This window comes from Brachyistius frenatus, unplaced genomic scaffold, assembly GCF_029030835.1.
Source record: "Brachyistius frenatus isolate BFR_SWC_R1_liver_20210118 unplaced genomic scaffold, ASM2903083v1 Contig_89, whole genome shotgun sequence".
NCBI lineage: Eukaryota > Metazoa > Chordata > Actinopteri > Embiotocidae > Brachyistius > Brachyistius frenatus.
The window spans coordinates 1,242,116-1,257,500 of record NW_027210688.1 but is presented as its reverse complement, the minus strand read 5'-3'; positions in this window follow the sequence as shown (position 1 = coordinate 1,257,500).

Here is a 15,385-nt window from a genome sequence, read left to right as displayed (position 1 = left end):
GTTTCAGCCTTTTCCAGTTCACTTCTTTAAAGCTCATTGAGACACTATCGATCAGCGTGTTGGTTCTGTAATGCGTCTCTGATGAGCTCAATGTTTGGATAATATGACTATTGATTATTTTGGCATTTACGACTGTGATTAGCTGTTGGGTGAGTCATATCGATTTCTTCGGGTCCTTATCAAACAGCTTCTTCAGAGTAGGCCCCATTTCTTTTTCAACATAACGGGTCGATTCATCCAAAATGTGTCACTTATACATGATGGTGTCTTTTTATGAGTACTGTGAGTGCTGAGGTCGAAAGATGAAGACATCACCAAAAAAATAGTCCCTATTTTCAATTATATGTTGCGGATTTTAATATTGAATGATCTAGTCAGTGATTGCGTTTAAATGCATATCTGTAAGGTTCAAACTCTCTTCAGTAAATCCAGTTGTCATTTACAAACTCTGAATAGAAAATGTAAAACATTTTGTCACAGTTCCCATCTTTTATTGAGTTTTAGTTTAGTTTTCATCATGAAAAATAAGTCTAGAAATGAATGCGACTGCACTTTGTTTTTGTGTTGAATGAATGTGTTTCTAAGATCAGTCCTGGTATCTTGCAATTTTTGCCAATTTTGTCAATTTTAAAAAACAAAAAAAATTCTCAAAGCCAAAAAAATTACATCGCAGGTTTTGGGAAAAAACGCTGCCGAAATCAAACATTTTTGATCACAACAAAACTCCGGGAGCGACTCCATGTTGGACGTTTGATGTCAATGACTGTACTTGGATGCTAAGTACCTCCCCGTTCTCAAACACTCCAACTTCCTGTTGTTTTCAGAGCCCCAGTAGAAACCTGCTCCTTTTACCTCACATGCACTCTGCCTCACAGCTAAGAGTTCATTTAAGGAGTGTGTAATTGCATGTGTAAATAATAAAATTACAATGTATTATTTGGTAATACAGATAATGATAATTATAAAGAAATACTATTAAATAACTCGATAAGCCTGCTGGTTATGAAGGTTACACAATTTTTCAACATAATATGAAGTAATCTGCCACCGGCTAACATGCTACTCGGTGCAGGTTTAATTATCGAAGGGAAGGGGAAATGTATTATTACCCACCTGTTCCTGCAATATTAACCACTTCCAAATGGGGCTTAAGATTGCTTTTTAAATGAAAATGAAGAACAGCATATGAGAGCCCTGAAAGTAATGACCACAAACCAGCCAATCAGAGCCCGGTATTCTTCCCCACTGATGTTAATGAAGATTTAAACTGCGCACGCATATTGGAGTTTAGTTTTTAGTTTTGCTTTCCACAGTGCTGATGGTCGTAATAAAACATTAAATATCAACCGGAGTTCAGTAGAGCTGTTGGTGTGCTGTGAGTAGTCAGGAGGCCATTAAGGGGCGGGGCCAGAGGGTCTGAATCTGGGTCTGTTGGGTGTTTTTGCCTGTTTGCATCCACAGGATGAAAACTCCTGAATTTAAGCTTCCATCGTCAAAAAAATAAATAAAAACAAATTTATGAAAGTCTGAGAAGTTTTACAGATGTGAATTTGTTAAAACTTGTTAAAAATGAACCCGTCAGTCTGATTTTATCTGTTTTATTAGCTGGAGATGTTTTTAAGATTTTCAGATGGACCTCCAGAGAACTAATAAGAAGGAGTGACTTTAGCTAACAACACCGAGATAACTGATGGACACATTTTATTCACTTTGGATTTGATGAGAGAAGTTGAATGGGAGTCTATGGAGCCGGAGGCTTTTTGGAGCCGACCTCTAGTGGCACTCGCTGGTATTGCAGCTGAAGACACTTCTGCATCAGAACCATTTTACAGACCTGAAGCTACGAACTCTTTTATAAACAGTTTGTGGTCGAGGAGAAATCCAAAAGTTGAACTGCATTATGGATGTGTTTGGCGCCACATTTTGACAAAGGAAGGTCAAATTGTGGAATATAAAAAATGCCGCTATCTCTGATTCAGGTGGATAATCGGGAGCCGGTACTCATAGGAGTGCATTGATTGTATTCAAACATTCTCTGATTCCAGCTCTCTCTGTTTTGTGTCCTTGTAAACTGAATATATTTGAGTTTTTTAGGGTGAGATCAACAGAGAGTGCATCAGAATACTTATTGTGTTTGACACTAGAGAAGCACCTCACTGATGTGTGCATCTTTGATACGCCTGCTGGGACGGCAGGAGACAGGAAGTCTCCCCCGGGGGTCTGGACTGGCTGGTGGACTGAAACGCCTGCGTCGCCCCGTGGGATGAGGTGGTGATGGAGAGGAGGTCTGAGAGGCAGAATAACAGTATTTATTTAAAGAACAGCCTCAGTGGACTGATTGATCATCAGCCATGAAAGGAAGTTAAACAGCGAGGGTAAAAAAAAAAAGTGAAACAATGGATGGCATACCTCCAAGTCTGGAAAAGGAGGCCGATGCAGAAGTGTCTTAAAATACAATACCACTGATGGCCACTAGGGGCTGGCTCCAAAAAAACTTTCAAAACTCATGGTCAATTCAATAGACTCATTTAAAAACAGTCAACTTCATCATTAATTGGATTTTAGGCCTCAAACAGAGCTATGTTTGGGGGCGTGTCTTCCACTCCTGGCTCCTCCCCTAGCTCGTCCAAATTACCCAAATAATCAGAATCTACATCCCAAATTATCAGGTTCTAATTTTTCTCATTATAACAAAAGTTAAATAATTTAAAAATATATTTCAATCTTCTGTTTTGTTAATTCTATAAATACTACAAATAAAATTATAAAAATACAAGTCAGCATATATTTTTTTGAATAATGAATGAATAATAAAGTATTGTTTCATATTGTTCTCATGTCTCCAGGAAAATATTAGGCAAGAAAACACCCATGAAATGAGAAAACAAAGGATTGTTTTTCTTGCCAGTAAATAACTACAACTCCCATAATTCTCAGCTGTTCGAATGCGTCATTGGAGCTGATGCTAAGAAATCTGCACGTTTGGTTAAAGCGAAGAGATGCTCAGGAAGCACCGGGCCGTCGGTGCCTTGCTCATCAACACCGCGGTGCTTCACGTGTCCAAAAGCGGGCGCTCAAACCATCGACCCGCCCGTCACCGGACTCTTCGGGCTCAAACACCCGGCATCCAAACCGCTGCTTCTCCTCGTTTTTGTGTTTTGGTTTCGGGGCTGAAAGGAAGTTGTTGAAAGGCTGAGCTCCTCGGCTCTAATCCCCGATAGGTTTGTTTTCGTCCCTCGTCGCGAGTTTGTCTCCGTCTCTTTTCTCCTGGCACACGTTAGCTGTGTACATCATTTGTTAGCGGCGGACTTAAATTCTATCTCTCCAGCCCAGGTGGCTTTGATCCGCCGCTCACGCTGCCTCATCTTCCCTCCTCTCTTCTCGCTCTTATTTATTTTTTGGTCTTTTTTTTTTCTTTTTTTTCACCTCGTGTTGAAAGTTGCCAAACTCCTGTCCTGCATGGCTTTAAAGCAGGCGAGAAGGTGGCAGGCAGCCGGGCATGAAAAGAGAGAATATCAAAGCCAGTAGCCCCCCACACCTCCCCACCCCCATCCCACATATACACACACACTCCCCCCACCCCCTTAATTCAGTGCTGGAGACGAGCGCTGCCCAGATTCACATTCACAGAAAGGAAGAAGGAGCTTCCAGTCCGACATCAGAAACAGAGCAAGATGCCAGGAGGTCAAAGGTCGGAGGGGACGGCACTTTGATGATCCAGAAAAACAGACTGTGGATAAAAACGGACGTAGCTTCAGGTCTGAAAAATGAGGCCGATCCAGAAGTGTCTCCAGCTGCAATACCAGCGAGTGCCACTAGAGGTCGGCTCCAAAAAGCCTCCGGCTCCATAGACTCCCATTCAACTTCTCTCATCAAATCCAAAGTGAATAAAATGTGTCCATCAGTTATCTCGGTGTTGTTAGCTAAAGTCACTCCTTCTTATTAGTTTTCTGGAGGTCCATCTGAAAATAATCCCTCATTCATTAGAAAAGAAGCATCTGGCAGCTGAAAACGCAGAATTTATTTTCTCCAGTAGGTTGGTGGAGACCAAAACAGAGCAACAAAAGAAGGATGAATATTTTGACTTGCGTTCATCAGGACACACACATCACTCAAATAAATTGTTCTGCTCTGAGTCTGCTGCCATGACAACCCTTTGCTTACGAGTGTTTTGTAGTTTTTCAGCCCTTAGTGGTGAACAGTCGCTACAACATGTTGGGATGATTGTCGTCTGCTCATTTCGGTGCCTCAGCAGTTCGCAGGCCTCTAAACTGGATTTATGAAGCCAAACTGAACCAGAGACAGTCAAGGCCAAAACACACACACACACACACACACACACACACACACACACACACACACACACACACACACACACCCCTGCATAATTGCTTTCTCGAGGTGACGGCGGTGAGCAAACAGCATTACCGCAGCGTGACGCCACAGTAACATATTTTGATCATTAAAACTCCCGCTGTAGTATTTTGTGTAACGCTGAACCGCAGAGTCGTCTCCTCTGACAGCTGCTAATTGAAACTGCCCAATTATGTACCGAGAGAAGGCCGGCAATTTGTAAAGCAGACAGCAGCTGATTTAAGGCGAGCGTCAGCGGACCTTCGCCTGCTCTCCGCCGAGGCTTTAATGAATATTCACTCCTCAAACAGTCTGACTGCAGAGGAGCTCTGAGAGGGAAATCAAACAGGAAGTAGCTTCTGAGGCAAACACTAGTAAACACACACACACACACACACACACACACACACACACACACACACACACACACACACACACACACACACACACACACACACTGACGGCTCGGTAATTAACCGACTGTAAAGTCTATCAGCCAGAAGAGGGACGGTTGTAAAGATCAATTAAAAACTATCAGTAATCAAACAAGCATCAATGTACAGCTGCAAGAGGTGATTAGCAGCGTCAGGAAGGGCACGAAGAGACGGTCCGATAAAGAACAAGACGCAGAACAGTTGGTAACTTTGCTTTGATGATCTAAACTAAAAAAATTAAACAAATGAAAATAACCTCGTCGGCTTGAATGCAGCAGCTTAAAGAAACCCACTCTGACCACTGTTAAGCAATATGAAGCGATCCTTCTTAAATCGCTGATACCACACAATGATGGAAATGGTTTCACAGGGATGTGGCGCCACCACTTTGATTGCCTCTCGTGTTCCCGACTTCCTTTCTTTCCTCTCTGTACATTTTCATCCTTTGATTGTAGTTTTTGTCTTTCACTCTCTTGTCCTACTTTTAAACAATCTACCTTTGCTTTTATTTTTGATTTGTTTTGACTTTTCACCCCTTCTTCTGTAACTGTTGCCAACTCGGCTTTCACAACCATTTTCCTCAGAAAACAGTTTTTAGTTGTTGTTTTTTCCTTCCCAGTTTCCACGATCCCCGCTCTGAAATCTTTTTCTCCCTGATATTGTTCCAGGAAGCCGGGTCGTCTCCTTGGAGTTTTGCGTCTGCTCTTCACTGAAGCTCGGGGACAGGCGAGTCATTAGTCTTCCTGTAGGTTTTTGCTGCAGACTGAATTGCGTCTTTGTTCCTATAAATCTAATAAAGAGCCTGATTGCTTTTGCTAATCATCCCGCGTCTTCCTGCTGCTGCTTATTGCTGCCATTAATTTCTGAGATAACTGGCCCTCTGTTGGAGCTCACAGCCACCGATAACGCCGCTGTGTGTGGGCTCTAAACTCAATGGGGGGAGTTCCTCCATGTTTATGTGTCAGAAAAAGATATTTTATTCCTCGTAGAATCGAGACGGCTCACTTTTCTTTCTTTTTTTAAACTCGCGCCTCGTCACGCTCAAGTAGGTCTACGCTCTCCTCGACATGTTCGCCTTGCCGACCCTCCAGAGATTTATTATCGCTATCGACACTGTTTTTTTTGTGTGACTTTCTGCAAAAGTGGAAACGACCCTTTAGTTTGTCTTGAAACTGATTCAAATTGTCAAGAGCCACAAATTTACAGAGAAAGAAAATGACAGGAAGAAGAAGAAACACAATGATGACCATGTATGCAGATGGAGGCTGTAAAAGTGTAAAATACATTTAAATTTTGGAAATGAAAAAATAACTTTATAGACTACTAAGACTGTTTTTATCACATATGTTTAGAGGATTTTATTTATGCATTAATTTTTTTTTTTTTTTTTGCTCAAATTTCTATGTATAAAAATGACAACATCTTTTTTTATTTACATTTTAAAATCTGAAGGAGTTTTTTAAGATATATAAATACTATTTTTAGCCTTAAATATGAAACTGAATTATGAAATCATGTCACACTGTTCCCTGTTGATAAAGTGGATAAGATAAACTCAAACAGCAGCAGTGGAAATGGATTCACTTTCCTCTGAAAAGAAGAACGAAACTCTTTGGAGTCTTGAGAAATATTTTTTTTAGCTGAAGAAATACTGAAAAAAACCCTGAATCATAAAAAAAAAATAATAATTCTCAAATGACGCGCAAGTTCCTCAAACTTGAAGGCTACTGTCTGCAAAATGATGTCTGGAAACCTGACAGTCTGTTCACATGAAGATTTGCACAGCCACCCTCTGAAGGGGCGGGACCAATCAGAGATTAGTGGGAGTGGCTAAGCGTGATGGCACTTCTAAATGTAGCTCCAACAAATGCTGATGTGGTACGGCTCGGCAAGCGATGCAGGAAAGTGGAAGTAAAACTAAAAAAATCTTGTTGACTCGAAGCCAAAAGAGTTTCGGCACAGAAAGTGTGTCACATGACGGTCGATGCTGATTGGTTAAAGGTCAAAATGAACCCCGAGGTCTCCACCAATGAGCATCCAAACTCTAGAGCGCGGATAGACCCGGATATTGATACAGTGAATTTAGGTCTGGTGACACCGGGCTATGAATCAATAAAAACCTAAATAATGACCACGTATGGACATGCTTTAAAAACAGAAATATGACACGATACGAAACAATCCCCCTTTGAAAATTTGAATTCTTTAGAGATATCTGAAATAGTTTTTAGACCTAATAATTAAACTGAATCATTAAAAAAAAAAAAAATTAAAATAGACAAGCGTCCTCAAACTGTGTTTTGTTGAAGTTGTGTGCTCATTGAAAAAAGCAGGTAGTAAAAGTAGAACGTCTTGAATAAAATGATTATTCCTGATGTTTTGCATGCAAACGTGTTCAGCTGCTGAACGCAGAAGAAACCGTCCCTCGTTAACCTCGTTGGTCTCGTTGGTTCTCCGGTGAATTTAAAACCCGTGCAGCCCTTCGGCGAGGGAGGCCGCTCTGCGTCTCCGCCTCGTCCAGCAGCAGGACATCCGGGCCGAGTCTCGGTCCGCCGGCGCTTCCCTTTCCTCCGATCCGCTAATTAGCCGCTTCGCTTCTCTTTCCATCTCGTCCGTGTGACAGCGTGTTTGTATTTTTTCCTCTCTATTTTTAATGAGACGTGTTTTTTTTCCCCTTCATCCTCCTTTCATGACATATTTTTTTTTTAGGCTGAAGGAGGCTTCATTTGAAAAAGCATCCTCGCTCTTTGATAACCTGGATGATCACGTATTGATCCGTCCCCCCCGGGACCACATGCAGCTCCCGAAGAAATCCTCCGGCGTTCGCTGTGACACTGACGATCGTGCGGTTTCACACTCGGGAAATGAACCGGTCCTTCCAGAGCTCGGAGGGAACATCCGAACACGTTGGAATATAATTGTGCTCTATTAAAAAGCCCATTGATCTCTTCTGCATTGATTTTTCCTCGTGCTAATGGACACTATTGTCTCCGAGCTCTCTAAGTGGAGCGTCCGCAAAATAAAGGACACGGCTCTCCAACGCTTTTTTTGTCTGAATCCTAATTGGTCACAAAAAGGGTTCGTTTGTTTAGCACAACACATCAAAGACCGGCCTGTTGAACGTGAGCGGAGAAGGTGGAGGGGGGGGGTCCATATTCACATTCATGTGTTAGAAAAAAACACCTTGCAGCATCTTATAGATCTTCTCTCGCATGTCAAGAGAGTGACCGAACAAACAGCAGAGAAACGTCGGTCCGCTCGAGTTAGTTTTGGTGTCAAAAATTCAGAAACTGAATCAAAGTTTGCATTTTTATTGAAGGTGACGCCGGCACAGCGGTCAAGATGAAAGTTAACAGACACTAAAAAGTTCAGATCAGATATAAAAGAGTTCGTAGCTTCAGGTCTGTAAAATGGTTCTGATCCAGAAGTGTCTTCAGCTGCAATACCAGCGAGTGCCACTAGAGGTCGGCTCCAAAAAGCCTCCGGCTCCATAGACTCCCATTCAACTTCTCTCATCAAATCCAAAGTGAATAAAATGTGTCCATCAGTTATCTCGGTGTTGTTAGCTAAAGTCACTCCTTCTTATTAGTTTTCTGGAGGTCCATCTGAAAATAATCCCTCATTCATTAGAAAAGAAGATTCAAGAAGACCTGTTTTTGGGGGCGTGTCTGTTTGATTGACAGGCCTGTGGTGCAGTCAGGTTACAGCTATCGGTGGGCGGGACGTAGTGTCCTCGCCCCTCCCCATCTCGTCCTAATATGGTCACTTCTGGCTCAGTTGACAAATCAACATGTGAAATCATCTCTGGTTTGTCTCTTGAGTGGAAGTAAAATAAGATATCAGACCTCAAGTTCATAAAAGTTCCTAAAAAATGTTTTATTCACTAACTGTTTCTACCGTTTATCCCTTTTATATATGATGACGGCGTCGCAGCTGCTGTTTCAGAAATTTGTGTTAAAAAAAACTTGTTTTTGTAGAAACAGGCAAAGGGTTCAAATTTTAAAAGCATAACTCGTTCTTTATTGGTGGAAACGTTCCTTCAGAGGCTGTAGTGTGTAAGTTTGACGAGTGTTGCTGTCGCGAGGGTCAACAAACGTTTGCTAATTAACAAATCAGCTGTTTGAGTCGGGAAATTAAAACAGGACCTGAATTCTGCGTTAAAATCTGGACTTTCAGGGATAATACATATGTCACTATCGACCTCCAGATGTAGAAACTCCACGTAAACAGATCCGGTGTGTGGGCAGTCGAGTTTGAGAAAACATCCCGACCTTCTCGGGGAGGAAACTCGCAGGCTTGTTATTTATTTTATTTTTTTCACTCATTAGAAATTACAACTCCGAGGAGTAAATTCCTGGAAGACTTTGTGGGAAACGGAGCGTCTCGACTGACGACCTCACGAGTGGGCGTAAAAAAACAAAAAACAATAGTAAAAGCGTCCGTACCTTCTTCTTCTTCTTCTTCTTCTTCTTCTCCTTCTTCTCCTCCTTTTTCTCCTCCTCCTCCTCCGCCGCACATCTTCTTCTGTGGTTTGCAGCTGTCGCGGCTGCCAAGGACAGAACCATTTTAGTTACCATGTTATTATTATTTGTTGTTATTTATTCTCTGAAGTTTTTCTTCATAATACTCAAATTAATGGAATTTGCTGTGAAACCAAACAACAGCATAAGAACAACTTCTTTCCTTCATCTTCTCTACTTTTACTTTATTTGTCCTTTTTGACCTCCGGACACCTCCTTCCTGTACTTCCTCCTTTCCTTCCATTCCTATCTCTTTCCTTTTATGTCTCCTTGTTTCCTTTCCTTTCCTGCTCCTCTCTTCCTTTTAGAGTTTTAATTACCTGGTTTTTGTGAACTTTTTCATTCTCCTTCCGGCTTCATGATGTCGTCGTTGGGTCATGTGACGCCACTCCATCGCCTTCACAGAGCCCGGATCATTTCTGGATCGTCGTCCTGCCAAGAAACAAACAAAGTTTCATCACTTTCACATCTTAAAGTTCTGATTTACTTCTGTTTCCTGTATATAAAAGTCATGAATCCACTTCTTTTCACTTCCTAATTGCCAATTAATAAAAATAAAAAAAATCAAAGGTGAAGTATTTTCCACAAGCTGTCGTTTACACGGAGGAGCATAAAATCACAGCTTCACCACGTGTGATAAACCCGACATGTCTGTCTTCACAGGGTTTCTTTTCATTCTGTCTGAGGTGTGACATGATTGTGCTTCATCACCGCCGCCACCACCATCATCATCATCAATAACTTCCCGCCAATCGATCGTCGCCTCTCTTTAAAAAAAAAGAAAGTAAACAGACAATTCACAGCAGCTGGTCGTGTGTTTTTCTGAAGGTCCGATCGGAGGCGAGCGTGTCATCGGTCTCATTTCACGTCGCCTCCGGCTCTCCGTCGATCAAACAGGAAGTGGATTTTTAAAAACACCAGGACGGTTTCCATCAACACCAAACTCTGCTTCCAATCCGACGGTGTGAAGATGAAGCTTTTATTTTAACGACACCCCGGAAACCGATTTTGTTCCTTTTTTTTCTTTCCTTTCCTACAACGATCTTTTTCCAACTGTTTCATTTTCCTTTTGTATTTCCTCCTTTTCACTTCCTGTCACCTCATTTTCTTTCCCAACTTCTGAACATAGTCAACTCCTTACTTCTTTCCTTCCCTGTTCCCTCCTAACTTATTTAATTGCCTGTTTTTAAAACATCACTTGCATCTCTATCTTTTCTTACATCCTTTCTTTACTTCCTTTACATCTCTACTTCCTTCTTAACTTCTTGCGTTCTTCCCCATAACGTTTATATTTGTCTCGCGTCAAAGCAGCTAGTGATCGAACCACCAACCCTCCCATCAATGGCCCCCCGGACTCCCTCGGACCCCTCGGACCCATCGGACCTCCTCGGACCCCCTCAGACCCCCCTGGACCCCCCTGGACCGGAGACACTCGCCTCCTCTCGACTGCTGCAAATAAAATGAAAGCTGAACCGATCGAGTCGCTTCTTCAGCCTGTTGAACATTTGCATCGTTTGAAAAATGACAGGCGGGAAGTGAAGTGTAATCTTCAGGACAAACAGGACTCCTTTCCAATTTCCAGGACCCCATTCCTCCTCCTCCTCCTCCTCCTCCTCCTCCTCCTGGAGCGTAGCATTAGCCCGTGTAGCTGTCTGCTCTGATATATGATTGCAGCAGCGGGCCGGCCGGCCGGCCGCTGGTCGGGGCTTTCCCCTGACTGATTCTTTATGCCGTCCAAACAGCAGCTAATCTTGGCGTGCGAGCGGCGGCGCTCCTCATCAGGCCGACAGCAGCTGTAAACAGAGCAGATTGATTACAGCCTGAAGTGTATTTCATCCCGCGTCTGCAGCACTCTCAGCGCTGTGTTTTGTTTCACTGTCATGCTACACTAACGCCAGCGTGCCATTAAAGAAGAAGATAGCATGTTTTCCATTAAAGTTTTTATTTTTTATGGGGTGGGGGGGGCGATAAGAGAGTTCTCCTCTGTCCGAGTCTCTTATCGCGTCGGCTGTAATTCCATTAACAGCCAACTCGACGCGGCGTCTTCTTTTCGGATTAGCGGCGACGGAGCCTCTCCCGTGGCGGCGGCCCGAGCGCCGTAATAACAAATCTGGATTTAATTTTGTTTGCAAGCCTCGGATATCTTGGCGTGAGCAGGAGGAGGAGGAGGCGGAGGAGGAGGAGGCGGAGGAGGAAGACGGGCGACGGCCAGGGCCTCTCGTGTGCAACGCGTCGCTCCTCGAGAAGCTGCAGCAGGAAGTTGAGTGAAAGTGACACTAATTCACGACCGGCCGCCGCCTCCGAGCACTTAAGATGTTTCCTCCCCCTCGAGGCTGCGTCCTAATCCTTCCCGGCGTCCCCCCCACCGGAAAAAAACCAAACACGACACGTCAGGGGCGTCTGGCCGGCGCTCTGATCCTCAAGTGTTTTATCACGGATCCACCGGCGCTCACTTCATGCTGCGGCAGATGAGATAAGAGCAGATCCACTTTATTTCAGCCTGCGGGGAAATTCATCTCCAGCTGGAGGAGAGCGGCCGCGACGTGACAGAGTCATAAAGCACACGAACGCATCATAAACACAGCGTGAAACATAAAAGTCATCACTCACAGTTCCTGTAAAAACATCATGCACACGACGGAGGAAAAAAAAAACGTATTTACTGCACGTAAAGTTTTGTAACCGTCCAGTTTAAAAGTGTAATAAATGGAAGAAGTGTGTTTTTAAAATCGAATCATCACATTTAGTCGGGCAGGAAGCTCCTTCAGCAGCGACTCCACCGACAACCTTCCCTTCACTACATCTGTCCTCTTTTTATATCTGTTTTTGGGACATTTTCTTTCTCTTTTATTTACTTTCTTTTTCTCGTCTTTTCCGCCTCCTTATTTACGTTCCATCGTTTTTCTTTTTTTCTTTCCTCCATCCGCTCCTCTTCTAACCTTCCTCTCTTTCTATCCTTTCCTTTATCTTTTACGTTTTATTTCTGTCTTCCTAACATTTTCTTTGTTTATCTTTTCCTACAGACTTCACTTACATTTAATTTACACTTTCTCTCTTCTTCCAAGTCCTACTTTCCATCTTTAGTGTCCTACCTCCTCATTTCCTTTCCTTTCCTTTTAGTCGTATCCTTTCCTCCTACATTTCCTCCCTTCTGGTTTTCTCTGCTCATTTCCTTTCTTTTTCTTACTTCCTTATTCTGTCTTCTCATTTCCTTCCTTTTTTTGCTTCATCGTGTCCGTTTCTCTGTGAGCACCACGTGTTGGTTTATGAAGGAATAAACTGATGAACAGCAGCGTGCGCGGATGTTTTAGACATTTTAGATGTTTCGATTCTTTCCTGCATTTAATTTTTGTTTAAATATTTTTCCTCACCTTAGAGCGTAAAAATGTTTCCTGCTCATACAGTTTTATCCTCAGCGTTTCTTTTTAAGGAATTAAACCTGCGGTGAACTCCAGACTCTCTCCGTTCCAAAGTTTGGCATTTTTTATTTTACATTTCCGACTAATTGTTCACTTTCATCTTCTGTCATCAGTTGTCATTTGGTCTCAAACTTCTTCTTCTCCGACACGTCCTGCTGTTTCCACGGCGATGTTTGCAGAGTTGGAATTTTAATTTATTCTCATGCATCTGATTAAAGTTACATAAACTGAGTACAACTCAACTCTGCACAGGTGGTTAAGAGTTGTTGTTTTTCATGTTGTTGTGCAGAACGGCGCGTTTTATTGTTTGTTTTTTTTTCCGTTCGTTGTGAGATGCTGTGTGGGAGAGACAGAAAGCAGCAGGAACAATTGTTCAGTTGTTGCAGAGATGTGTGCGTCTTCACACCGCTGGAATACAGGCGGCTCCACACCAACACGCCGTGATGATGTCATTCTCAGGCAGCGCACAAACACAGAGCAAATTCATATTTCTATGTTTGTTCTATGTTGTTTGCGTTTTAATATCCTATAGAGCAGAGCTGCATCAGGCATGTTTTCAGGATCACTGCTCGCTGAACTCACATGCAAGCGGGGGAAAATTAAATTGTTTAAAATGATTTGGACTCGTATCCGAGCAACTCTGAGTTCTGACACCTTGATTGGCAGAAAGGATTCGCTGATAATGGACGTCAGCAGCCAGTAAATCAATCATTCAATCGTTCCTCTCTCCTCAGTCTCTCTTATTAGCAGCGAGCACAAAAATATTCAGGTGGCATCTTTTTGATTTTAGCCGGCAAGACTTTCAATCACCTGGTTTTTATGCACATTTTCAATTTAAGAATAAAAAAATAGGAATGGAAATGGAGGAAAAAGTGGAGAAAAATTACTTTCATGTAAAAATGAGGTGCAGAATTTGGTGAATGTATGAAAGAAAAATGTGAGAAATTAAGTGACTTAAACCAAAGCTTTCACTCCAGAGATGAAAAGTAGCAGCAGACTTAAAAAGGAAAGTAACAAATTACTTTTCCAAAATTCAACAATGTGAAATCTGAGGACGTCGCACGTCTGCACGGAAACAGAAGCCGTCAAATAAAGGCATGAAATAAATTGAATTACATAAAAATGTCTTCGCTTTTAATAGCAAAGTTAAGTTCTTATAGAAAAAAGTACAAAACAAAAAAACACTTTTGAAATATGAAGTCTGGAGTTTCTTACCATCATGATGTTCACAGATTCTATACAATCTCCGCTAAACAATTATGAAAAGATGTTTCTACTGCCAGCATTTCATGATAAGCTACATTTTTTTAAATGTTCCTTTATATTAAAGACTAAAATAAAATAAAAAAATCTGAAAGTTTTATCATATCAAAGGATGAAAGATCTGAACATGACATTGTCATGTGACCCACTGGGTCACAAATATGTCCTCTGAAAAAGGTTACGGGGGAACAATTATAACTTTTAACTTTAACATTTCTGATGCTGTGCTTTTATTTTGAAGGAAACTCATACCAATTTTATTAGGCGTTTAGCCCTTGTTTTTATTTCATGTTTCTAACGGAAGGAAGGCATTATTTTAATTATAATTCTCACCTGGTCTGAAAACTGAGGCTAATGCGGAAGTGGCAAAATATGCAATACCACTGAAGGCCACTAGGAGCTGGCTCTAAAAAAAAAAAAAAGCACCGATAAGCATCAACTTCTCTTATGAAATACAAAGTCAGTAAATGTTTTCCACAAGTTGTTATGGTGTCATTAGCTAAACTCACTCCTTAAGAAAATAATTCCATCATTAATTAAATATTAAGTTGTATTTTCGGGGCGTGTCTGTTTGATTGACAGGCCTGTGGTGCAGCCAGGTTTCTGCTAAAGGTAGGCGGGGCACAGTGTTGTCAGATCAACCACCCTCTTAATCCCCCTCCTCCCCCAGCTCGTCCAAATATGGTCACTTCTGTCAACAAAGTAACAAGATGGCTGATAAAATGGTCCATCATGTTAAAAGAAAACTGATTTAGACATTTAAAAGTCACAAACCTTCCTTTCTAATGTATTTCTGTGTGAAGTAATTTAATTAGTAGCAGTAACTAATTTTCTGTGGAGTGCGGGTCTTTGTGTTGTACTTGTGTGTGTAATTATCTGTGTTTTCCTGCAGCTCTCTCTCTCTCTGTCTTTTCTCTGTGTTTGTTTGTGAAACTGCCTTTGATTACAGAGCTTCATTACATTTCATTACAGCAGCCGCTGCTCTCTACAGTACATTAAAAACTCAAGCAGCCTCAACTTTTGAAGATGTGGGATATTAGCACTGACTGCCGTCTCTGCATCTCCATTCACAAGTTGTTTTTATTGTCTTTATTGTCAATTACAGAGGCGCTCTCTGTGTGTTAGTTACAGCTTTATGGCGGTCTTACAGCTCCGCGTTGGTAGCAGCCGAATCGAGGCCCCGCCGTGAATTATGGCTCTAATATTGCGAGGAATTTCCAGCGTTTTCTTCGGAGAGCAGTTTCCATCACTCCCGAGCTGCCGAGCGTCATCAGATTCAACGGTAAAAATTACAGTTACACGCCATCAGTGTAACGTATGAGCGTTTCCTCCGTGTTTACACTCGCTGCAAACTGCGGAGAGTCGGCCTGTTTAATCAAATCGGAGGCTGCAAGGA